General features: G+C 35.6%; 1 protein-coding gene and 1 non-coding gene across 10 annotated transcripts in view; one reads left to right on the top strand and one right to left on the bottom strand.

Moving 5' to 3' along the window:
• The window catches only part of PDE4D (phosphodiesterase 4D), a 1514231-nt gene that overhangs the window by 484657 nt on the left and 1002984 nt on the right, over positions 1 to 26590 (bottom strand). The window lies entirely within an intron of this gene.
• Positions 20780 to 20855, top strand: TRNAT-UGU (transfer RNA threonine (anticodon UGU)). Its single transcript has one exon. It is a non-coding gene; the product is annotated as a tRNA-Thr (tRNA).

The raw sequence follows: 26590 nt of genomic DNA on the forward strand, positions 1-26590 counted from the left end.
CATTAACCCCTCAGCAGTTTAGCCAACCTGAATTGAATGACTTAGTAAGAGATTTGGGCCTATCAAAGAAAGCAGCTGAGGCCCTGGCTGGTTGGCTCAGCGGTAGAGCGTCGGCCTAGCGTGCGGAGGACCCGGGTTCGATTCCCGGCCAGGGCACACAGGAGAAGCGCCCATTTGCTTCTCCACCCCTCCGCCGCGCTTTCCCTCTCTGTCTCTCTCTTCCCCTCCCGCAGCCAAGGCTCCATTGGAGCAAAGATGGCCCGGGCGCTGGGGATGGCTCTGTGGCCTCTGCCCCAGGCGCTAGAGTGGCTCTGGTCGCAACATGGCGACACCCAGGATGGGCAGAGCATCGCCCCCTGGTGGGCAGAGCGTCGCCCCTGGTGGGCGTGCAGGGTGGATCCCGGTCGGGCGCATGCGGGAGTCTGTCTGACTGTCTCTCCGTTTCTAGCTTCAGAAAAATAAAAAAAAAAAAAAAAAAAAAAAAAAAAAGAAAGCAGCTGAGTTATTAGCCTCCAGGCTTCAAGAAAAGAATGTACTTCACTGTTCAGTTAAAGTATCCCATTTCAGGAAGCGTGAACAAACTTTTGTGGGCTTTTTTTCCAAAGACAAACACTTTGTTTACTGTCATGGTATCAGTAGTCTTCTCAGCCAGCTAGGTGTTACTACTTACAGTCCAACAGAATGGCGGCTATTTCTTGACAGCTCTAAACGGAGTCTGAAATGTGTTCTCCTACACAACGGTAATGTTTATGCAGTGGTTCCAATTGGTTATTCAACTCATCTGTGAGAAGATTATAATGACATAAATCTGCGACTTTCTGAAGTATGAGGAGCATAACTGGATCATTTGTGTGGTTCTTAAAATTGTAAATTTCCTGCCAGGACAACAGAGAGGTTTCACAAAGTATCCTTGCTTTCTGTGTTTGTGGGACAGCCGAGCCCGGGAGAAACACTGGACACAGAAGGAGTGAATGAAACATGAGGCTCTGGAAGTAGGGATGCAAAATATTGTGAATGAACCTGTAGTTAATTGAGACAGGATCATTTTTCCCCCACATCACATCAAACTTGGCTTAATGAAGCAGTTTGTTCAGGCTTTGAATAGAGAAAGTGAATGCTTTCAACATATTATTTCTGCTTTTCCTGCCTTGACTTTCAAGAAGATAAAAGCAGGTGTATTCAATGGATCTCAAATTCGAACCCTCATATGTGACGAAGAATTTTTCAGGAATATGAATAGGAAGGAGAAAGCAGCATGGCAGTCTTTGGTGGCAGTTACAAAGAACTTCCTTGGCAACAAAAAAGCAGAAAACTATGAACTTCTGGTTCAAAGGATGCTGTTGGCTTTCCATGACATTGGATGTAACATTAGTGTCAAGATTCACTTCCTGAACAATCACCTTGATAAGTTTCCCGAAAATCTTGGAACTATTAGTGATGAGCAGACTACTGCTGGAGCATCAAATGAGATTGTCCTCAACAAGTACACAAATGCAAGAGCTACAAACACAAATTTTTGCCTGAATAGAATTTAAATAAGGTTTGCACAAATTTTATGATTAAAATAAGTGTTTTAATATGTTCTATTTCAAATTTGTAGACAAATTCTGATGCAATCATATCTTTTAGTGTATTAGTGTATTTACTGCATTATATAAATTATTATATTTTCACAAAGATGATGCCCAAGAAGACATTCTACTTCATTATGTTAAACTAAATGTTGAAAATTTTACAATAAGATGAAAACCTAAAACCTTGAATTGCAAAAAAAACTAGCTTACAGAAAAAAACTAATGTCAGATTTGAGATCAGCACACTCGAATTAGGTAAGAACAAGTGTTTTTGTGGATGCAACAAAAATTTTGTTCCCCAGTGTAATAAAATATTAATGACTTAAGACATGGAGAGTTTTATGCAAAAAATGACTAATTATGCCCAGTATTTATGTTCGAAGATAAAAAGACAACCACAGCTTGCCTTAATTACTGTCTTCAACTATAGAAACAGGGTTATATCTTCTTTTTGTCCCTACTAGAAAGATGAAAACAACTTTTCCAAGGAAATGTATTTCTATTTTGCAAAAAGAAACTAACCTGAAGCAAGATAATTTTTGTTGGTAAATAAAAGAAAATAATAAAGACTTTGTCATAAAGGAGGGGGAAAAAACTGAGGAAGGGTAAATGACAAAGTGTAGTCCCCTTTCCTAGAGAACTAGAATAAGGGGTGTACCTCCACCACTCCCAGATTATTTCCTTAGTGATCTGGAGAATTTTAGCATTTAGACTAAGAACTTTAGAATAAGGCTCAAGGATCCCCAAAGAGGTTCATAATTTAGCTTAAGGGGGTCTGTAACCTGATTAAGCGACAAATTGTGTGTGCCTCTGTACATCTTTCAGAGAATAAGGCATGTAGCTTTAACTAGATTCTCAAAGGGGTCTCAATCCAAAGAAGGCTAAGAACCATGGGTAGACATCGCCCCTCTATAAAGTAGAAAATTATAACACACAATCTTAGTTTGATTCTACAACTTTTTCAGGAATGGCAAATCTGTGACTTCATTTTTACCGTAAGATCAATGTGGGGTATGACAAGGATTTTTACTTCAGCTACCTTAAACTGAAAATTAGTTTTGCAAAGCAGGAGTAGGGACTTGAATTCTAACCAGAGAGTTAATTAAAGTTGACTTGAAAGGGTTTGGAGAAAATATCTGAGAGGGTTTTCAGATGGCTTTCTAATCCATTTCTAAGGTCTGTTTGTATCTCTGTCTGAAACAAACAAAGAAAGGTTAGCTTAGCTTTCTACACAGTGTTTTTGTTTTGACTGTTAGAATGGAAGATGTCCATACCCAATGGCTATGGGGCCAGGCTTGCTGATCGCTGCATGTCCCCAGGTTTCTAGGGTGTTCTCACTGGTCATCCAAGCCCCAGAAGAAATTACAAGGCAGGGGGATTCTTTTAAAAACACTTTCTCCTTGTTTTTATTTCTGGCTGTTTCAATTTTATTATTAAAACCATACAAAATAAAGTTATACAATAAACGTGTAAAGAATCAAAACTAGATTTATTCAAAAACTTCTCCAAGCACAAAATGGACACAAAGCAAGGTTCTTATATATAGCAGGGTTACATACGGCATAGTGTAGAGAATGAATGAGAAGCAGGAGTATCTTCCTAGTAACCTTCCCTCCATTTAGTGGAGAAAATGGTGAAATTAAAATTGAACTGAGTTCTGTTTCTGGCTATGATGAAATAGCTTAGAAAACTGCAATACTCCAACCAAAATTTCACAAAGCTGAAAAAACAACCCAACCAAACAGACAAAACCTAATCTAATGTGACAGAAGCCAGAACATTGGTTACCTTTGGTAGTGTCTAGGGGGAGGGGTGATTGGAATATGGTACCAGGGGTTTCTGAGAGACTTGATGTCTTATTTTTTGGTCTGGATGATGGTTACATAAATATGTACATTTTATGGGCATTCACCAAGCTGTATACTTATAACAAGGTACTTTTATGTTTATAGGATATACTTCAATAACATTTTTTAAAGTATTAACTAATTAAAATAGTCCTGGTGAATGCCTGCAAATACATCATTTACAAAATGCAACCATATGTACATTTTCTCTGAGATCCTTGACTTTCAGTCATTTTGCCGTATTTGTTCAAATTCACCTCCACTGGCATTATTCTCCTCTGGCACTGTAACATAAGCACTAATCTGAGATGGTACTGTCTTTGGCTGGCAAGTTTATGAGCAACACAATCTTGTATAAAGCAATTGTCTTGAATATGGTTTTGGGTTACATACTTTAGAAAACCATATTGCATGTGGTCAAATGTCCATGTCTCCCCATCCCCATAACTCAACTAAACATCAGTTTCATGAGGGGGTTGGGAGGGGATTTTATATAGAATCTATGTTGCTTATAATTACAAATAAATAACCTACACTACATTTTAAACAAACAGAACTTTAATATATTGCTTGCAAATGACATTTTTTAATAGCATTACAACATGAAACAACAGATCATTTTAGAAGGAAATTGAATTAAATTTCATAATAAGTTTCAACAATCTATAGACAAATACTCAGAGGTAATAGTTACCTAAAAAAGAACAATGAGACCATCAGTCTGCAAATACAACAGGACACAACAATTATATCACTATCAAATTCAAGAATTTGAATTTTTATTCATTGTTGACAGGAATGTTCTAAGGCAGTTGTAAAAACCAACTACAGAAATAAAAATGAAAATATTAATTCTGTTTTAGAAAAAAATAAGTTGATACTGATATTAAGATAAACATTTTTATAACTTGTTTATTTCACTTACTGAGCAGCAATGGCTACTAATTTGATTTTACTCTCATAAAATAATCATATGGGTATGATTCATATAATTCACGGTTTTATTCTTGAAAAATAAAAACAAAGGGACATATTAATGCTATAAAGATATTAATAAAATATGTTTACTTATATAGCCAATAAAACAAATCAGTGAAGGCTAAAAGTATATATATATATATATATATATATATATATATATATATATATATATATAATGTAATGAGATAAAAAGAAATAGATGTGGTTAGGTTCAAGTAACATAACAAACTTTTAGAAAATTTAAGAATACTGGATTAAGTTGAGAACATTTAGCAATTACCATATGGAAATATATCTTATTTTCTTTTAGGCATTAATTATTTTTGCCAGAGTATTATGTCATTAGAAATGGGAACAATTTATATAAGAACAGACATAAAGTTTATAGCCACATTACTTTTTAAAAGATAGATTAAAAACACCCAAACTAAGTTGGGAAATGAGATTGCAGAGTAAATGTTAAAATTACCTAGAAGAACAATCTGTTTTAAAGAACTTCTTAAGTGTCTGTGTATATATGAAAAATGGATATGTTAACAACAAATCATTTTATCTCCTTATTAAATTGAGTACAGAGCCTCTACTTGCAATCTAGAGTTGTAAATACAACTCTAAATTAGTTTACTAAATGTTCAAGACACTGTGAAAAATAGTTCAGCCATTATATACCATAGAGATTAAAAGGTGAAAGGATTAAGCAAAAAACCACAAAAACAAAAAGCAAACAAACTCATAGAAACATGGTGATTACAGAGGGAAAGGTCGGGGGAGGTACAAGAGGCTAACAGGAAAGTATACATTGCACCACCGCCTGGTCTAACGGGAAAATAACAGTGATGGAAGGAGACTTGACTTGGAGTCCTGAAGACACACAGAGGACATATATAACTGCCATTGAACATACATAATTTATTAACAAATGTCACCCCAATAAATTCAGTACAAATTTTTAAAAAGCTACAGTGTGTGTATTTGTATAATAATTTTAATTAAAATCTATGACAAAATTATATAATTCATTTTCTATTTTGAAAGACAGACAAAATAACCCAAATTTATTTGTATATTATTTGAATAAATACAAATATTAAAAACTATTGGATTCAATTAATTAGGTTTCTTATGAACTATATTCAACTAGCAAAGTAGTACTTAATATACAACCTCTCATGTCAATGGATTCTTTATACTATTTTAATAAACAAATTACAACTATATTCCTTAATAATAAAAATCTTAAAATATAGGATTATTGATGTGAATACTTGTTTACTCAATCTAACCTTAGTAATTTTTTAAAATACCTATTTTTCCTGGCTGAATGCACATAAAGTATCTCCTAAAATATCACATAAAATTTTTAATTGTTAAGAGTGACAAAAGTATTCGATGAATAAGACGTGACATGGACTCAGAGTTATCAGAGATGATTTGAATCCTAGCTGCTTATTAGAATTACTAGGGGAGCTTCCTATAAATACTGGTGCTCAAGCCCTGTACTCAAAGATTCTGATTCAACTGGCCTGGACTTCCACGTTTTAAAAATGTTCCCCAGGTGATTCTAAAGCACTGATGAGGATTGGAAGACCCATTCCACAACGTAGGCAGATTCTGCTCTGAGACCACAGTCTGCCCTTACTAGCCATGGTTAAACCTAAATAACTCCAGATCAATACCTAACTACATTTTAGACTAATTTCCTTTGAGCTGTCCTCAGAGAAAAGAGAGATGAAGTAATATTTCTATTTATAATCCCTCCCATCCGTGATGAGTTGTGACAAATTAATTTTTTCCTATTTTTTAATTACAGGTGACATTCAATATTATATTTCTTTCTGGTGTATAGTGTGGTAGACATTATATAACTTACGAAGTAGTCTCCCCAGTAAGCCTTGTACCCCCCAGGCACAATACATAGTTATTATAATATTATTAACTATATTCCCTATGCTGTGTTTTACATCCCTGTGACAATTCTGTAACTAGCCGTTTGTACTTCTGTATCCCTTCACTTTTCACCCAGTCCCCTAACCACCTCCCATCTTGCAATCATCAGTTTATTCTCTGTATTTATGAGTCTGTTTTGTTTTGATAGTGCATTTATTTGGTTTATTTATTTTCTTAGAATCTACATACAGGGTGAGACAAAAGTAGGTTTACAGGTATTTGAACAGAAAATGATATAATAATTAAGAAATAATAGTACAAGAATAAACTCGCATACTCACAACTGTAAACCTACTTTTGTGCCACCCTGTATGGTAACATCATATGATATTTGTCTCTCTCTGTCTGATGTACTCCACTTAGCATAATGCCCTCTAGGTCCATCCATGTTGTTGCAAATGGTACAGTTTAATTATTTTTTAAGGCTGAGCAATATTCCATTGTATATGTGTATCACATTTTCTTATCCCATCATCTCTCAATGAACACTTAGATTGCTTCCACATCTTGGCTATTGTAAATAAAATGCTCTTCTTTGCCTCTTGTTACAGCCTTTGTTTTAAAGGGTTGTGACAAATTTTAAAACTTAAAGATTAGGGTCATAACGTAATAAAGGTAGAACTTTGCAAAGCTTTTGTCTCAGATTTACATATACACACACACACACACACACACACACACACACACACACAGTGGTACCTTGACATACAAATAGACCAACATACGAATTTTTTAAGATACGAGCTGTGATTTGGTCCATATTTTTGTTTGAGATCCAAGCAAAATTTTGAGATACAAGTCATAGTTGGCACGTTGGTGCACGGGTCTAGTATCAGCAGTTTAATATACAAGTTGACTGACTTACAAGCTCGGTTACAGAACAAATTAAATTTGTATCTTAAGGTACCACTGTATATATATGCATGAATATATGTGCAGGGTGGTAATGTAAAATATATTCCTGTGCTAAGGTATTGGGCTCTCAGCCAATTAGAGTTGCTTATCCGTTTCTCACTGTAAAAAAACCTGATAAACTTATAATGTCAGGAAAAGTAACAGTTTATTCAGTTATAATTTTAAAGCAATATTGAATATATAAAAATATTGGCCCTGGCCAGTTGGCTCAGTGGTAGAGTGTCAGCCCGGCATGTGGAAGTCCCAGGTTTGATTCCCGGTCAGGTCAGACAGGTGACATGCCCATTTGATTCTCCACCCCTCGCCCTCTTGCTTCTCTCTCTCTCTCCACTTCCCTTCCGCAGCCATGGCTCATTGGAGTAAGTTGGCCACGGCCACTGACAATGGCACGATGGCCTCGTCTCAGGTGCTAAAATAGTTCGGTTGCTGAGCAACAAAGCAATGGCCTCAGATGGGCAGAGCATCACCCAGGAGGGGGCTTGCTGGGTAGATCCTGCTCAGGGTGCATGTGGGAGTCTCTCTGTCTCTTTGCTTCTCACTTAATAAAAACAAACAAACAAAAATCTTCTAGTAGAATAACGATGGCATATATCTTGTAAATGCAGATTTAGTTAAGGAGGGTAATATTATGGGGTAATTAATGCAAATTATTTTCTAATTTTTTCTGCCTTTTCCTCTAAATATTTTACTAATAATTTGTGGCATACAAATTGGTCTTCCTACTCACAGAGATATTTTGGGAAGTTTTATTTCTTACTTTTTTTCATTTTTATTTATTTTATTGGGGTAACACTGGTTAACAAAATTATACAGATTTCAGGTGCACAATTCTACAGCATATCATGTTACACTGCATTGTGTGTTCACTACCACAAGTCAAGTCTTTGCCCATCACCATTTATCGCCCCTATACCCTCCTCCACTCTTTCCACTTCCCCTCCCTCTGATGTTTACCACACTGTTTTCTGTGTGCATGAGGAAGAACACATGAAGAAAGATTTCAACTGTCAAGTTTTAAGTCCATGCATTGGACTTAAGAGAGTAAACATCTAGTCTCAAATATTGCCTTAATACGCTTATTCTTTCTAGGTTGTCAATCAACAACTGACAGTTAAGTTCTTCACAGTTGGTCTCATCTGAGGCTTCTTTTAGTCTATATTAAAACATGGCATGTTTCAAATATTGCATTTATTAGAACACTGCATGTGTTAGAGAATGATTGTTAAGGGCAAAGAGAGGAGCCATTCACTTTGACATTGTTCTTTAGATGTTCTCTTTAAAATGACCTCTGCTACAGTAATAAGCTATATAGGAAACCATATTGCAATGCCATCTTAAATATGAAACAAAATCCTCCTTATAATAATAAAAGAATATACTCTTGGAAATTCAAGATTTTTCATAAAAAAATATATCAAAATAAGGCAATGACATGAAAAATAAAAAGGTGATTCTCTCTTGCTCTCTTTGACACAGACCCACAGGAGTTATTGTGATACCCTAGGGCAAAAGGACTGGTTTTTGAAGGGTGCAGGAGTTATCACAACAGTGCAAACTTTTTTGATTCTTGTATAATTGTTATCAGCAAACGCTAGCTTTCTAATGACAATTATCTTGTTATGCTCCTCTCTAATAAACCCCACATTTTGCTACATCCCTTTTAAACTCAATCGTTATTTTACATATGAATATACACACTTGGAAATACATTTTAAAATCTTTAATATAAGAAAATATGTGAGCATCTCACATTAATAAACTCGAGTGTATCCTCCTTTTAAAAATTCCATAGATACAAATATCCACAATCTTTAAAATACTTTATTATTCCCAAGGGCCTTCCTAGAGCAAGCAAACCAATACTTTGTAAAATTTAATTTTTTCACTGTTTTTCTGAGAGAAGCCGAGTTTTTCTGAAGTTGCTAAGGAGGTAATCATCCCTGGCTCCTTTGTTTTGAGCGGCTCATTCCAACCAGAGGCTGGAGAAGATAGTGGTTTATGCCAAAATGAACACACATAAAACTTATCTGCATATAGGACGTTTAAGGCTGGTTGCTTGTCAACACTATTCTCAGGATACATTTTGGTTTTTGGTAACATACCTGCGTCTCCATTTACCTCTAAGGTTCAGTATTACATTTACTAGAGAGGTGCCCTCTTCTTCCTTATTAAGACTAATGTTAATGATCATTAACTAAGTGGGCAAACATCAGCAGTATAAACTGAACCAATGTAGCAGAATATCATGGTTTCTGTTTGAGGGGCAACATGACTACATTTCAACAGGAAGGACACAATTTATTGGGGGTTGAGTACAGGTACATCCTGGTTTTCACTTCGGCTTTTTCACCTTATGGGGCAGTCCTGACTCGCGGCTCTTCTGTCTCCCCAGTTAGGCTGTTCTTCCCAAAGTCATCAACTACAAAGAATTCCAACTAAGTAAAACATCACTGAAGAATATGACTGGAGTCCAGGCTTCCCCATGACCGGCTAGTTCTTAGAAGGCAGGTAAAGCTGTGGTTCTCCAGGGGCTTCACATTTGCACACTCCAAGCCAAATAAATTTATCTTAGTACCAGTATTAACTGGTGACTTAGTAGCCAATAAATAATGTTTATGTTTTTGCCCAATATGTCATGGTCTGTAGTTGTTTAGAGCCAACCACTTAGCACATATTTATTTTTCCACAGTGGCCCTGTAAATATTATATCTAGAAAAATGATTTTGCTGTCATTCAAGACCCTTTGACTATGGAGTTCTGTATTTTGAGAAAGTTTATTACTTGATCACTTGAGACCTTGTGAAGCCAGATCCTATTTTCTTATTGTCCACACCACCATCATTACTCTAGAACAAATAAACACTATGGGTTCACTGGTAATAATTGTACCCCTTCTTCCAACCAATCCTTAGTCAATGGCAGCAGCAAAACTAAGACACTGCACCCTTATTTTCATGATGCCACTTTTAATCTCATACATTTTTGCAATGCAGTAATACAAGAATATACCTAAAATCACAAGTTAGCAGACTTGTTTAGGCCTCTGTTTTATACAAAACAGTTGTCTCGTTCTGGTGAAATAATTTAGTCATTTTTTTCACAATTTCTTTTCTGTAAAATACAACTTGAGTCAGCTCTGAATTTCTCTGAGAGTTCTAAAATTCCGTGATTCTATGATTCATCAACCGCTATTTGACAACCAGTAATACCTACCATGATACATGAGACCAAGCTAGTGAATCAGTTAGTTAAGCAACCACCACGGCAAACTCGGTTCTGATTCTGATCTTAAAAAGAAATTCACAAAAACTTGAGTCTCCTACAGAAGCCTAGACCCTGATTATAATAGAAATAAAAGCAAGTGATGTCATGGTAATATCTGACAGTGTGTTTTTATTGTCATATAGTGCTTAGTTCACACATAGTAGTTACTTATTATTTGATTGATGAATCGATAAAAAAAAAAAGATGATCTGCATTACCTGTTCAAATTCAGGAAACTGAGGAATGACTACAGAATGCATCCAAAGATTTGTGCCATGTGCCAGCCATCTGGGCTTTATTTTCACCATATGGCACTGTTATTTATTAAAGTGTATGAATGATTAAGACAGACACATCTGGCCCTGCTTATATACTCATACTGTGATTTTTTAAAAAGATATGCCCAAGAAATTAACATTTATATTTGGACATAAATATCTGGCTTGAAAATTGTTTAAATTCCTACCAATAAGGTTTTATAAGAAACCTCTCTTTCCAAGAATGATGCCTGAAGCAAGATTTCTACCTAGCTGTGCAGGTCCATATTTTTGGATTTATTCTATAGGTACAGATATTTATTGTGTAACTATTTATAATCTTGCTGCAGAATAGTTTTTCTAGAAGAAATGCCTTGAATGAAGACCAAGAAGGGAAACTTCTAGATGCTTTTATTTTTGCATATGATCAGAGCCAATACTGTCAGAAAATGATTAATACTTAAACATTCTCACTATTGTGAAAATAGTGCACAAAGAGTCAGAAGGCAGGACTGCCTTAGGCATTCCCAGCTCCCTGACGTCAATTGATATCAAATTCAAATAACTTGCTATGCCAGCTGCTTGATTTTCCTGGGTTCCGAGAATCCAGTTTTCTTTAAAATGAGGTTGCCATCCAAATACCAACAAAGCTACTTTGAAATATTGGCAGAAGAGTTTAAGCTTTTTGAATGCCTTTCACCACCTCACAGCAGCAAGCCTGTAGAAAATGGTCAACTCTTTCTTAGTCTCTTTTATTTCTCAGTGTAAATTTAATTTATTGGGGTGACAGTAGTTAACAAAATTATAGTGGTTTCAGCTGCCCAATTCTACCACATCCCTGTCCACCATGTAGTGTGCCCCCCTCCCAGTCAAGCCTTTAACCATCACCATTTGTCCTCCTACCCCCTCCTCCATCTCCCCTGAATCGCTACACAGCTGTCCCTGTCCATAAAGTTTTTCCCTTTGTCCTTTCTTAATCCCTATAACCCCGTACCCAGCTCCCCTGCTGGTTTCTATCAGCCTGTATCTATGAGTCTGACTCTATTTTGCTTGTTAGTTCATTTTGTTCATTAATTACGATCACTATCATGATATAAAATATTTATTTCTGGACTACATATTTTGATTTAGAGTAGAGACAATCAGCTCCCTGATAAAATTTACCTCAAATAGGTTCATGAATAAGATTTGGTTGCAGACTCCATAACGCATGTGCCAGCTCTGGGATTCCATAAACAGTGTTGCCTAGGAAACGATATTATTTGATTTGTTTGCCCCCCCCCCCCCCGCTCATCTCCCATCTTCATCTTCCCCAGTCTTTTCTCTCTGTCACTATCTAATGTCACAATAGATTTTCCATGGTTGCTCTTCAGAAATAGGAAAGGCTTTCAAATATTTGAAATACCATCTTAATTATTTCTCCAACAGCTTTAAACTTTTCATGTTACTAATTACCATAGATGTTTTTCAGTGCTATCTTTAACAAATTCTTTACAAATGAATAATAATAGCTAACATAAATTACCATGTGCCCTACTCTATGTCTTGTATATATGTATTATGTCAGTTAAAGATCACAATGCCTTTAAAATATAGATATTTCTTTTTTTTTAATGTTCTCTGTTGCCTTTTTTTGTCTTTATTTTTTTCTATTTTTTTAATCTTTTATTTTTATTGAATCCAGAGAGAGGAAGAGGGGTAAGGGGGAGACAGAAGCATCAATCTGTTTCTGTACGTGCCCCGGCCAAGGACCGAACCAGCCACCTCTGCATTGCAGGACAACGCTCCAGCCATTCGAGCCATTCAGCCAGGGTTATTATCCCCATTTTACTGGTGAAGAAATGTAGGTCCATAGCTGTTAGGTGACTTGCTTGCTGTCACACAGCTTGCAAGTAGCAGAGCTGAGGTTTAATCACATAGGTTAAAATGTCCATGTCCTTAGCCATTAGTATACATCACCTTCTGAGCATAGAAAGCACATAAAAAAAAATGGTCTATGAATCTTAAAAGAATTAAATATCCAATGCCTTTGCCACTTACCTAAAAACACTAGGTCATCATTACATGTTTACGGTAAGTCAATACTTGACAAACTTGTCTTGTATTGAGAACTTAGCTTTCTAAATATAATTTATTTTGCAAAGAATATGCCTTCTGGTTTTAGTGTTCTACCTAAGGGTTGTCTAATTGAGGAATATTTAGAAATGGAAGTAAGATAAGAGGGTACATAAGTCCACTATTTAAAAATCTTAGGATTATCTTTTTAGTCCTCATGATCTAAATTAAAAGAGAAACAAATAAAACCCTAGTCAATAAGGAGACAGGGAAGAGAGAAACTTCTATAGCGATAATAGAAGGGAAAGGAGAATGCCAAGAGATATAGAAAACGATGCTCGTCCAGGACCACAAAGGCTTCATGGGAAGGCATTTCCAACTGTTCTTGGAAAGGTGCGTAGAGCTACTGGAAGAGAAAGAGGGGATGGGAATTTCAAGAAGAAAGAACTGGAAATGACTAAAAAGTCATTTAAAATTTCATTAAAACATGCCATGTGTTCAGCAGAGACAAAGAGGAAATGAGTAAATATGACCGCAAGGGATAGACTGGAAGGACGGGAACAGGCGCCAGGCTCGCATCCCTCACACAGGGGACTCGCTGTGTGACCTTGGGCAAGCTACTTACATTCAGCTTTCTGATTGGTCAAATAATGCTATCAGCTATCTCATTTTCCTAGTTAGGTATTTGTCTACTATATTACACATTCTTTTTCCACAGAGTTTAAAGCAGTTTTTAAGGATACATAAGCTACATTTTTAAAATTTTTAAAAATTCAGTGAGAGGAAGGGAGGCAGTGACAGACTCCTGTATGTGCCCCAACTGGGATCCACCTGGCAAGCCCACTAGGGGGCGATGCTCTGCCCATCTGGGGCATTGCTCCATTGCTTAGCAACCCAGCTCTTCTTAGTACCTGAGGTAGAGGCCATGAAGCCAGTGCCCTGGGCCAACTCACTCTAATTGAGCCATAGTTGCAGGAGGGGAAGAAAGAGAGAGAGAAAGAGAGAGAGAGAGAAGTGAGAGGGGGAGGAGTGGAGAAGCAGATGGGTGCCTCTCTTGTGTATCCTGATGGGGAATTGAACCTGGGACATACACACGCTGGGCCGACACTCTACCACTGAGCCAAAGCTAACATTTAAAAAAGTAGATCAGGTACAGAAGAAACATAAAAAAGCACCAGAAATGAAGCTAATATAAAAAGGCACCACAAGAAGAATTATACCTTGGTTGTAAATTTGATGCTAAATTTTAAAGCAACAAGTAAAGCTTGGTGAGTTGCACAACTCAGGAGAAATATCTGTCTCCTAGCATTAGAATATCAAGTGAGAACATGTAAGTGACAAATGTTCAATTGCCCCCTACTCCTCGGGTCTATGAAAGAGCTGGTAAGGAAGGAAGCCTTCCAAAGAGGTCCCTTTAAAGAACTCTCGCAAGCACTCTGCCAGTCCGCCTTTCCTTTGCTCCCTTCCTCTCTACATCACACTCTGGTGTGTATACACAGTGAGCACACTCTTCCACCTCACACTACTTTTGCCTTTAGCCCTTCTGTAGGAAGGATTTTTTAAAAAGATTTTATTTATTCATTTCATAGAGAAGAGAGAGAGAGAGAAATAGAAGGGGTAGGAGCAGGAAGCATCAACTCCCATATGTGTCTTGACCAGGCAAGCCCAGGGTTTCAAACCACCGACCTCAATGTTCCAGGTCAACACTTTATCTACTGCACCACCACAGGCCAGGCATGGATTCTTGAGATAATGACTACTTACTTGGCTGTGGCTGCCCCCTGGTTCTCTCAGATGTTAGCAGATCTTCAGTAACCAGTAAACAGACACATGATAAAGATCTTACGACATCAGCAAAAGCAAAAAATAAAAGTTTAATAGTAGAAGCAAAATAAAAGTTAAAAAATAAAATATAATGGACGTAAAAGTGCTACAACATTTAAGGCCTGTAGGCCATTCAGTCTACAGCTTTCATTTTCTTTTTTAATCTCACATTTTCATGCTTTCCCAGTACCAGATAATTTGAGCTATTTACTTCATGCAAGTTGAGAGAGGAAAGAAAAAAAGACAGTAAAGAGATGTGCATCCTATAAGATTTGGGATACAGCTACTTAATACATCAGAAATAAATTAATAGATAAGCTGTTTAAATACATATTTGAAATACCATCATGGGGAACATCTCTTCTCTTTGCCAGGAATTGTGGCTTTTTAATAAAATTGGTAATGGTGACATTAGTGTGTACATAGCTGTGCACACTATTTAGCAGTTATGTAATGCCAAGATATGCATTCATAGAAAAATCCCTAGATATATATTTGGCAGAAGAATAAACTTTTAAATAAAATATAACAACTGTGACAATCTTATTATTATTATTATTATTTATTTTTGAGGAGTCTTCTGAGAGTTTTTAAAGCATGATTGGAATATCCATGGTTTCAGGAAATCAGTATGCATTCAAACACAACAGTTGAATTATTATCATGATAAAATATTTTTGGATATATTAGGATTGATGGATCAGCTGGTAAGTAAAATTTAAGGGTAAGTGGGAGAGAGGCAGATGTAGAGAACATCTGTGCTTTCTAAATGAGATGAGTCAAAAAGAAGAAGAAAAGGACAAACTTCTGTGTTAAACAAGCTTTGGGCTGTTTTCCAATTCAAGTTTATTTCTTTATTTGAATATTAATAAGAATTGTTGCTACTGCTCACTCTGCAATACCATTCTCCTCCTGGGGCTTATACTTACCTAGGCTCTTTTGGTTTTACAAAAACACAAGCCTCTAGAAAGTATTAATTAGCTTCTCTCTTGATAAGTCAGAACCAGTCTTTAATTAAATGCACTTTAAGTCAATAAATGGAATGACTTTGTTTTTCAGACCTTCAAATTTCTAGGGAGAATCACATACAATGATAACAATTCATATTTTAAAGAATCCCACTTGGAAAAGACAGATTAGTCCGATGTAAGAATCTGAGATATTTGTTATAATGAAAGCAGATATGTGGAGTTTCCGTATTCTTTTCTTCTTCATTGTTTTAATATGTATTCTCTAAGATTGGGGTGCCTTAGCAGTAAGGATGAATTCTTATTCATTTCCTTGTCCCACATAAAAAAGAGCTCAAAATGACTCATGAATGAGAATGAAATGAAAAAACCATTCTGTGGTTGAATCTCAAGTGAGATTTAACAATATTATGTGTTTTCAGCTTTTTCCTTATTTCTTTATATTTTAATAACCCACCAAAACTTCTTTCCTCATGCCATTGTTTTCTTCTTTTCTTCTATATACAGTAATGATAATAGTATCTAAGACTTCAACTTTTTAAAAGTATGTGTTTAATAAAATTCCTAGTATTTCTCTAGGGATAATGAAATTATAATAACAGCATTGCCTTAATAGAATAATAACATTTTAATTGGTTATTGCAGCCAGTGGAGCAAGAATATCATTTCTCAAATATTTGCTTATTTCCTTAGACTCATATGCCCACAAAAATGAGATGCCCTCACAAGTAAGGTAGATTGAATTTTTCTTGTCTTTTTTTTAAATCAACTATGGAGTAAGTACCCTCTTGAATGCCAAATGAGTTTTTAAATAGCTGTTGGTTGAACTTAGTCAAATAAAAGTATTAAAAATATTTACTATATTGGCTGTTTTCCACATCCATCACCACAGACAAAACAGTCTTTTAAGTGACCATAATAAGTAAGTACTGAGTGGTTCCTTTATACCAATCACTCTGTCAAAGACCTTTAAATACATCATCGCAGTTGTTTCTATGAGTCCCATGAAACACATATAATGATCCCCACTTTAAAAATGATGCTGGAGAGGAAAATGACAAAGGTGGAAAAGACTAAAAACCAACCAAAAGCGGTTTCTTAACTTTGAAAAATATTCCATTCAGAGAACAGATGCTTATGCATAGAATTTAAAACACACATGCAGTACTGCTTATTTGCTACACTCTACATCGGTCATTTTGTGCATTCCCTCCTACTCCTGCATGTGACTATAACGAGTAATAATATTAAATTGAAGTAAATGAAGCTATTATAACCAAACCATTTTTGTTCTCTTGATGTGGTACAGAAAATAATTGAACAAGTGAACACATAATACTTTATTATGCACAAAAAAATTAATTGGCAACTGACATGGTCTCACAAAACGAAAGGCTCAGTCATTTTCCCCACCATAAAGCAGCTCTGCAAAGTATATCTCGACTGGGGCTGTGAGTCCATTAGAGAGCACAGAGAAGTCAGCCTGGCAGAGAGAATGAACACGAGCCCAGAGCCCACTGACGGAGGATCCAATCTTGGTTCCTGTACTAGCTGCGTGAAATTGGGCAAGTTATTTCATCTCTTTCCAAGCGTACCTTTCCCTCAGCTTGAACATGTAAGGGCTAAAAGGTATTTCAAGTATGTTTATAATATTTTATTTACTTCTGAAAATCACCTGAAACAAATTTGCCTTATGATAAATAAGATGGTTAACATATATTACTTCATTTACATATTGCTTTCTCTATGTTTGAAATATTTTATTCAAAAAATATAATTGATACTAGCTACTTCTATGGGGGGAGGACTGAGGGGACTTTAAACCAGCTGTCATAAAAAGTGGATAACGCATAAATGGTCTCTTTCAAATATTAACTCCCTTCTCCCTTGCAATTACTTTCCTGGCAGTACAACATTACCTTCTACCTGGCCAATCTCCATTACCAGTGAAGCAAGTCTGTAGTGATTGACAAAATGCTAATTAAATACCTACTACATAGGAAAATCACATAACATTGAAGCAAATTTCATTTAAAGTTTTTAGAAAAACTCTGTACTCTCATTTTGTATAAATGATATACAGTTTATATAACATTCAAATGTTTTTCTCAATATTTCTTTGGAAAGATAAAATTTCTCTGGAAAGATATTTAAATGTATCTCTCCCTCTTTTCATCTTTCTCTCTTTATATGTATACACATATCCGTACAGATCTAAAAAGAAACTCAGATACTTTATTTCTTATTTTATCTATTTAATTTTAATAATAAATGTTATGATTAAATGCAATGAATAAGATATTTAAGAAATTAAACTGTTAGATTGATTCCAAACTATAATTTTTTTTACTTCAATAATTTATTTAAGGCCTATTGGCAAAAAATGCAAATTATGCATTAGGCACATTTTTAAAAAGACTTCTAAATATGTATATATATAAAGAGAAACATTTTCTTTTGCATGTGGCTATAATCCTTTGTAAAGATTTATAATTTAATGTAAAGTTGTTGATAATTATAAGGCCTCAGTTTTTTCATCTTTTCTCATTCTAATGTTGTGTTGCCTATTAAATGATCAGAATTTCACCCAGTTATAAATAGAAATTAAATAATTATTTTCTCCAGTAAACAAAAATTTACATTAGAGAGTCCAAATGATAGGTGTTTTTGTGATAAAAACATACAATTGCAATGTCTTAATGTGTAGGTGAGATATTAGGACAGAAACTGAGTGATTAACTAGCGATTGATGTGGCAGGGTATTTTAGAATTCACAATAAGCTAGAAGACTGATTCTATGTTTTTGTGAAAATAAATCATTGTTTAAGTTGGATTCATGAAGTCACACAATCTCAAAAGGGTATGCACAAAACCAGGATACTGGAACATTATAAAAGAAGGTGGATATTCTGTGTATATGTGTAAAACAGTGGTCTGATCACATTTGACCACATTACAAAACAGGTCTTTTTTCCCCAGTTATAAAAAAAGACTACTTCAAAAAATAAATGGCTTAATATACAGGTGTGGAAATAAGATTAGAAACAACATGAGTTTTGTAAACTTGGTTTTGACCTTAGTAACCCCAATTAAGATTAGAGAAACACTTCCTTTAACACTCTCAGCATGATATTGAAAATGCAATGTAACCTAGTTACACAGACAATGTAATACTCTGAGTGTTTTTACCTGGAGTGATATAGAAAATGTAATACAACCCAGTGAGACAGACAATGTAATGCTCTGAATGTTCCTATCTGGTGAGTTCAGACCAACAGCAGCAGAGAAAATATCATCCACGCTGCCAGAATTGTTTGGACTCCATTAGTAAATATTGCAATGTGTCAGACATGTAAGAAGGAACTTTCTAGAAGCTGTAGAGCCATTAAACATCTGAGGTATTGCCATGTTGGTATAGGATGGATTAGAGATCTCAAAAATAAATACCCAGCTAGGATTAGAATACACATTCAGCTCCTGAACATCTGTTAGGTAAAGTCAAAGTTTTAACTTGACATGAATATCAGATTTGTGAATCCAAAGAGAAAACCTGAAAACTTCTTCCTAGTTTACAATGAACTCTTACAGAAAGTGACACATCAAGAGAAAGTCATAGTTTCATTTCATTAGGGTGTTTTAAATTCTTCTATGCGCAACTTTTGCAATATTTTTCTTTGTGATTTTCATTAATTATTGAAAGAATACTTTGTGACAAGGTATCACAATAATCTTTCAAACTATTATTATCACTCCCTAATCTCCATCTTGTAAAAGATCAGAGAAAGTTCTTCCTGTCTAACAATAGACCCTATGCATCTGCATTAGGACTTTGTAGCAGTCCAACCAGCCTGTCTCCTGTGACAACAAACACACAAAAATATCACTTGGTGATTGAGAAAGACTTTGAGGTGCACCCAAACCTTTTTTACTTGGAGCCTGACTTGGAATAAATGTACTGTATTTGTTCTAAACATTTCTGTAACAAAAACCTAGTCTCTTAACATAATCTCCTCTGTTCAAATCCCCTTAAGGCAACTCTGTAATTACCAACTAAAGCAGAAAAATCTCTGGCTGCTATTTTTGTCAATATGTTCTCTCTGCCATATCCAGCCCAGTTTAGCTTTGCCTTCTCCACCAACAATTACCTCCCAACGACCTTCTCTGGGTCTTCTCTAACCGCTGTGATGTTTTGAGCAAACTCACATCCCTGATTACTTCTGAAGATAACTTGTGCATCTCCTTGGTCACACTGAAATCAAGCTTTCTCCTGATGGCACCAACTTTCAAAACATTTTTATCAGAAGTGTTTTCCTTGTTTGTTATGCTTTTTGGAGTACGTTAGCTTAGTTCCACTCTTCAACAAAGCTTACCTTCACAAACACATCACATCTACTTATCCTACTCTCTGTGTTTCTATTATTTATCAACCTCTGAACATTTTTCTAACTTTCATGGTAAAGTTTATCATTAATCTTCAACAAGCCTCACCAAATTCCCACCTCCATATCTCCATTCCATTTCTACCCTCTCCCACCCTGATATGACTGCTATGGTATCACTTCTTATAAAAAGTTGATAAATTCTAATCCTTCCATTTATCTTTTGTTTATCACATCTGATCTTCTCTCTTTCCTCGTTGTCACTTCTCGTACTATATTCCTTTCATAGTTTGCTGAATTATAGCTCCCTCCCCTCCATCTGGACCAACTTATTTTTTTCCTTATTTAATTTAGACTCCAGAATTCAATTTCTCAACCATATTCACATTAGCGTTCTTAAATATTTTATCCTTGGGCTCCAGAAGTCCCACATTGTGAAACCTAAACTCCTTTCCATTCTTCCGAATAATAACAAAGTCATATCGTTCAAAACTTGTTATACATATTTTCCTTAGTTTGTTTGTCCTAAAACTTTGATTATGTTTGCTCATATAGTTGTTGATATTTAAAAATATTTTCTGGGTAGCCTAACCCATCAGGTAATTTTTTATTACCAATAAAAAATTCAGTAGTACTGTATATCCTTTACCTATGTCAGGACACAGATGTTAATCAGATAGATTTGAAGTTCAAATTTGGTCACTTCAACAAAAAATTTTTAAACACAAACACATTAGGCAGGGTGGAAATATAAAAGAATAGCTATTGGCCCTGGCCAGTTAGCTCAGTGGTAGAGCATCAGCCCTGTGTGTGGAAGTCCCGGGTTTGATTCCCGGCCAGGGCACACATGAGAAGTGCCTATCTGCTTCTTCCCCCTTCCCCCTCTCTTTTCTCTCTCTTTTCCCCTCCCACAGCCAAAGCTCCACTGGAGCAAAGTTGGCCCAGGTGCTGAGGATGGCTCCATGGCCTCTGCTTCAGGCACTAGAATGACTCCAGTTGCAACGGAGCAAACAATTCCCTGGATGGGCAGAACATCGCCCCCTAGTAAGCTTTCTGGGTGGATCCTGGTGGGGCGCATGTGGGAGTCTTGTCTCTCTGCCTCTCTGCTTCTCGCTTCAGAAAAATACAAAATACATAAATAAAATAAAATAAAAGAATAGCTATTGACCTTAAGGAGTTTATAGTCTTTGGGAAAAATAAAAACGCAAGTAAATTTCAATATTACATAGCAAATGCAATAAGAAATGTCTATCAGCATAAAGGAGCATACTATTAAATGATTCATGGAAGGCAGGAAAGTGAAGAGATGCATTCATAGGTTGGTGGAGCTTGACTTGAATATCAAAAAATCTGAAAGTAGTATCCGAGAAAGAGGAAAGTAGAGGTTCTAGAAGAAAACAGCAGGTGTTCAGCCAGACATAAACAAAGACTATGTCCTGTCACCTTTTGACCTTGCATTTCTCATATAAAAATGAACAGTTCCCTCATTTATTCTCAAAAGGCCCATGTTTTGGCAATAAATTAAATGACAGTAAGATTATTTAAAGGAAAATGCTGAAATAATTAGTTTGGGGAAGTTATTGCAAACTTGCCTATAGTTTGAGGACCCTAGCCTGCAGTTTCTTGAAATCCTTAGAGAGTCATAAGCAAAAATGTTGCCTGGTTAGGTTTATGTTCTGATAGTTTTCTCTAGTGGCTGTGTGAGCAATGTAACTGGAGAGAAAATTGGAGGAATGGAAACCAGTTAGAAGGCTGTTACAAGGTTCCAGTGAGATCTGATGGGGATCTCAATGAGTGCAGTCACAATAGAATTAATCAGAAGGGAAGGCTGTTAGAAATATGTAGCATATAAAATCAGCAAATTTGGTGACTGATTTGTTGCAGTCGTTAACTATACTGCAGAAATAATGAATGGAACAGCAAGAGGTCAAGGAAGTGAAGTGAATACAGATTTTGACTGGTTGTGGTTGAGTTGCTAATGGGAATGTCAAGTGAAATAGACTGCAGAGAGTCTTTTATTTTTATTTTATTATTATTTTTTAATTTTAATGGAAAGTTTAGGGATGAAGAAAAAGCCTGAGAGGCATGAACAGCTAAAATTCTGAAATTATGTGAAGTTTCTCCAGGAAATTTCAACATGTTCATAATATCTAAAATTCTGAAATTACCTTTAGTTTCTCCAGAAAATTTCAGAGTACCTTTGAAAACCTGAAGAAACTTGTTTTCTTGATCCCTCTCTGTCTCCTTGTATTGGATGCTCCTTCTACAAGTGGTCCTCCCCCCATCCATGAACAGTATGTTTTAAGACCCCCAGTGGATGCTTAAAACTATGGATATTACTCAGCTCTATATAAACTATGTTTTCCCTATAGATAGATAAATACCTGTGATAAAGCTTATTTTATAAATTAGGCATCATAAAAGATTAACAACTAATAAAATACAATACTGTACTGTAATAAAAGTTTTGTAAAGGTAGTCTCTCTCTCAAATATCTTATTATACTGTATTATACTCACTCTTTTACTTAAAAGAAACATTTCATGTCCTCTCTTTGACATATTCAAACAGCCAACACCACTACTCTTGCATTTTGGGGACATTAGTAAGTAAAATAAGGGTTCCTTGAACACAAGCCCTGCAATACTGCAACAATCAAACTGACAACTAAGATGGCTACTAAGTAACTAACGGGCAGGGAGTGCTTACACCCTGGGGGTGTTATTCATATCCCAGGTGGGACAGAGCAGTACTTTTGAGATTTCATCACACTTCTCAGAATGGCATGCAATTAAGAACTTATGAGTTGTTTGTTTCTGGAATTTCTTATTTCATATATTTGAACTGTAGGTAATTGAAATCACAAAAAGTAAAACCACACATAAGGGGGGACTGTATTATTATTTCTCTGAAGAGTCTTTTTTTTATCTCCATATCCTTCATATCTTATAGCATAATATATCTCTTAGAAGAGAGCAATCACTCAATAAATGTTTATTGAGTTAAGAGGTCTTGACCAGCATAGAATACCATTTCAGTCCATGGAGGAAATATCGTATATATGTAATGACAAGGTTAAATTTACGTGGAATACCACAGGACAACAAAATACAATAGGGTTACATGTGTATATTCCACTAATAGATAAATTCAAGAGTACAACCCAAAGCAAAGAAAAAGAGGTCAGACTTGCATGGAGTGACTTTCAAAGATGAAATACTCACCCAAATAACTGCCAAAAAGAGTAGATAACTGTTTAATCACCGCCAACCTGACAGAGTCAGGTTTTGAGCAACACGGCTCAGATTTAGAGAACTGTAAACTTGGGCTCGAAGCAATAGGAGTTTTTCAATATACTTCCACCAATTAAAACCTGGAATGAATACTTGAGACAGACACATTTTGTTCACTTTGGGAACAAACTAGATTGGTGAGAAACTCAAACTATACAAGCCTCTCTCTACCAAGCAACACCCTCAGCTTGAGCCCCATCCCCTAAAATCCATAAAATCCCCAAGCCAGTCAGCTTGCCCTGCTTGCTCCCCCAAATCCTCAATTCTGTACATAATAAATATTTTCATAACTTCTTAGGGTGTGTGTGTGTGTGTGTGTGTGTGTGCGCGCGCGCGTGTGAGTGTAGCATCTTAACATTCTTAATATTCAAACCAAATTTTGAGTGGGTATTCATCTGAATCTACATAATGGCTAAAACAGTCTAATCTCACAGATTTTGGTTATTTGGTTTCCCCCCTCTGCTTCTTTCCTTGAGCTAAATAAAATGTGTCCCCAGGTTACACTCAGAAGCTAGCCAAAAGGAACTGTAGCTTAAAAATAGCAAGAACTTAGGGGAAAGTATGGAAATGATATTATTATTAGCATGAATTCAAAACATCGACCTGCCTAATTCTCAACTGGCTGTGACATCAAAAGTCTTTATAGAATATGTTCAAATAGCATTATTAGCTGAGGGTGCTGAGAGGAGGAGGAAATTACGCTTTTTACGCCTACATTTGATTGGCCTCTTGCAGTGCACTAATATAAGGGGTATGTGGCACCATTTCCAAAACTAATGTTAAGGAAATTAACATAGACAAGGGAAAAGCAGACTTTCAACATTTAAATAGCACATTCTCAAGAGGAAAAAAATGCTTACAATGGCTTATTTGTAACATAATAAATAGTCATTTAAAATACAACTGAGAATTTATGACGTGCCAAGTAGGATGCTAAGCATTTTATACATAGTTTTGCATTTATCACTATGAAAATCCTATAGATGAGATATTATTATTACTGAGACTTACCTAAAATCTATAGTTTTATGTACTTATTATATGGCTTGAAATCTACATTATTAATGCTATGCATTTTCTTGCTTCCTGATAATTTTTTGAAGTATTATAGGGCTTTATGAAACTCATCAACTGGCAAGCTTGACCAAAAAACCCCAAACAAACAAAAAATGAACAAACAAAAAATACACACACACATCTGTGATAGTTACTGGTAAAATATATATAAACACTGCATGGTATGTTTTATTCATTTCAGCTACATTTCCCTAAAGAAATGTAGACCATATTCTGGGATGTAGCGAGACAATGAAATAAATGCCCTTATATATTTTTGGTAGTTAATTATTAAATTATGTCAAAGTAAATATTCTGGGACTATGAGGAAGCTGTTGACTTCAACATATTTACAGTAACCTTAGAAAATAACATGACCCCCATAATATGTGTAGTTTTTAATAATTTGAAGTGTTAATTCATTACATTAATACAAATGGTATTACATGACAAGTAAGTAATTTATTGATTTTAGTGAGAGAGGAAGGGATTTTAGGAGAGAGATAAAGAGAGAGATAGAGACAGGAACACAGAAACACAGAGCTGTTCCTGTATGTGACCTGACTGGGGATCAAACCGGCAACCCCTGTGTTTCAGGACGATGCTCTACCAACAGATCTATCTGGCCAGGGTGACGAGTAAGTTCTTTAAAGTATTAGTATTCATTATTTTTAAATCTCTATTGTCCTTGAGGTAGTATCTAAGTGTATTGATATGTCCTCTGTCATTGGAAAAAGGAAATGTTTCTGATTAAAAATAACTTGTCTAAGAATTCATTTTAAAGCTAATTATGCATAACCAAAAGGTATATAATTTAAGTGGAAAACAGCAGGGGGAGCTCAAACACTGGTTGGACAAATTAAAGACTGACTTCAAGAGTACTGAAAAATTATTTTAAGACAGTTTTAAAGAGAAGAAAAGAAAGTTAGACTAGAGATGCACAGTGAAATTATTAGTTGCTCCTGAAATAATTCCCAGCAAAATGGTGAGTAGCTACACAGAAGAACACTTTCTAATGAAGAATGCTTCAAAAGGCTAGATAATAATGACTAAGAAAAAAATCTTTAAACATGCACAAAATCACTAGACATCAAGAAAATGAAAATTAAAACTATTATGACATACCATTACATACTCATCAGAATGGTTAAGATGAAAAAAGACATAATAACAAGTGCTGGTGAAAATATGGAGCAACCAGAAAACAGTAAGGGTCGGAATCTGAATTGGAAAAACTACTTGGGAAAGCTGTTGGTAGTTTCTTCTAACACTGAAAAATGCATGCCTCATGATCAAGCCATTTTATTTCTGGGTGTTTACCCAAAAGAAATGTACATTTATGGACATAAAAATATATGTAGAATAATGTTCATAGCAGCATAATTTGTAATAACTTCAAATAAAAATAAAACATGACTATCAGTCATAAAATGAATAATTTATGACATATTTATATGAGGATTAAAATGAAATGCAAACATATATACATATGTATATAAAAACAGATTAATTTTCCAAGTATAATGTTGAGAAAAAGAAGTCAGACATTAAACAGTATGAGAAGCCAGACACTGAAGGGTACTTTCTCTTTAGTGAATAATGTCACTATGGTGATAGATGTCAGGATAGCAATTACTCCTGGGAAGCACTATCTGGAAGGAGGCACAAAAGGGGCAATTTGGAAATATTCTGCTTCCTGATCTAGTTGCTAGTTACATGGATAGGTTCATGAAAACTCATTATGCTGTATGGTGAGTGAGTTTTTCTCTATCATGAGTGGGGTGACACTGGTTAACAAAATTTACAGATTTCAGGTGCACAATTCAACAAAATATCATCTGTACACTGTATTGTGTGTTTACTACCCCAACTCAAGTCTCCATCCATCACGATGCATTCTTCCATATCCTCCTCCAAGTCCCCTCACACCTCTTCTCCCAGCAATCACCACACTGTTGTCTATATCCATTACTTTTTCCTCTTGTTTTCCTTTTTTGCTTAATTCCTTTCCTCTTCCATCTAGCCCTCATGCCATATGATAAACCCAAATGAACATCATACTCAATGGGTAAAGACTACAAGCATTTTTCTTAAGATTGGGAACAAGACAGGGATGTCCACTTTCACTACTCTTAGTCAACATAGCACTGGAAGTCCTAGTCACAGCAATCAGACAAAAAGAAGAAATGAAAGGCATTCAAATTGGAAAGGAAGAAGTAAAACTGTTATT

This window comes from Saccopteryx leptura, chromosome 1 (assembly GCF_036850995.1).
Source record: "Saccopteryx leptura isolate mSacLep1 chromosome 1, mSacLep1_pri_phased_curated, whole genome shotgun sequence".
NCBI classification, from domain to species: domain Eukaryota; kingdom Metazoa; phylum Chordata; class Mammalia; order Chiroptera; family Emballonuridae; genus Saccopteryx; species Saccopteryx leptura.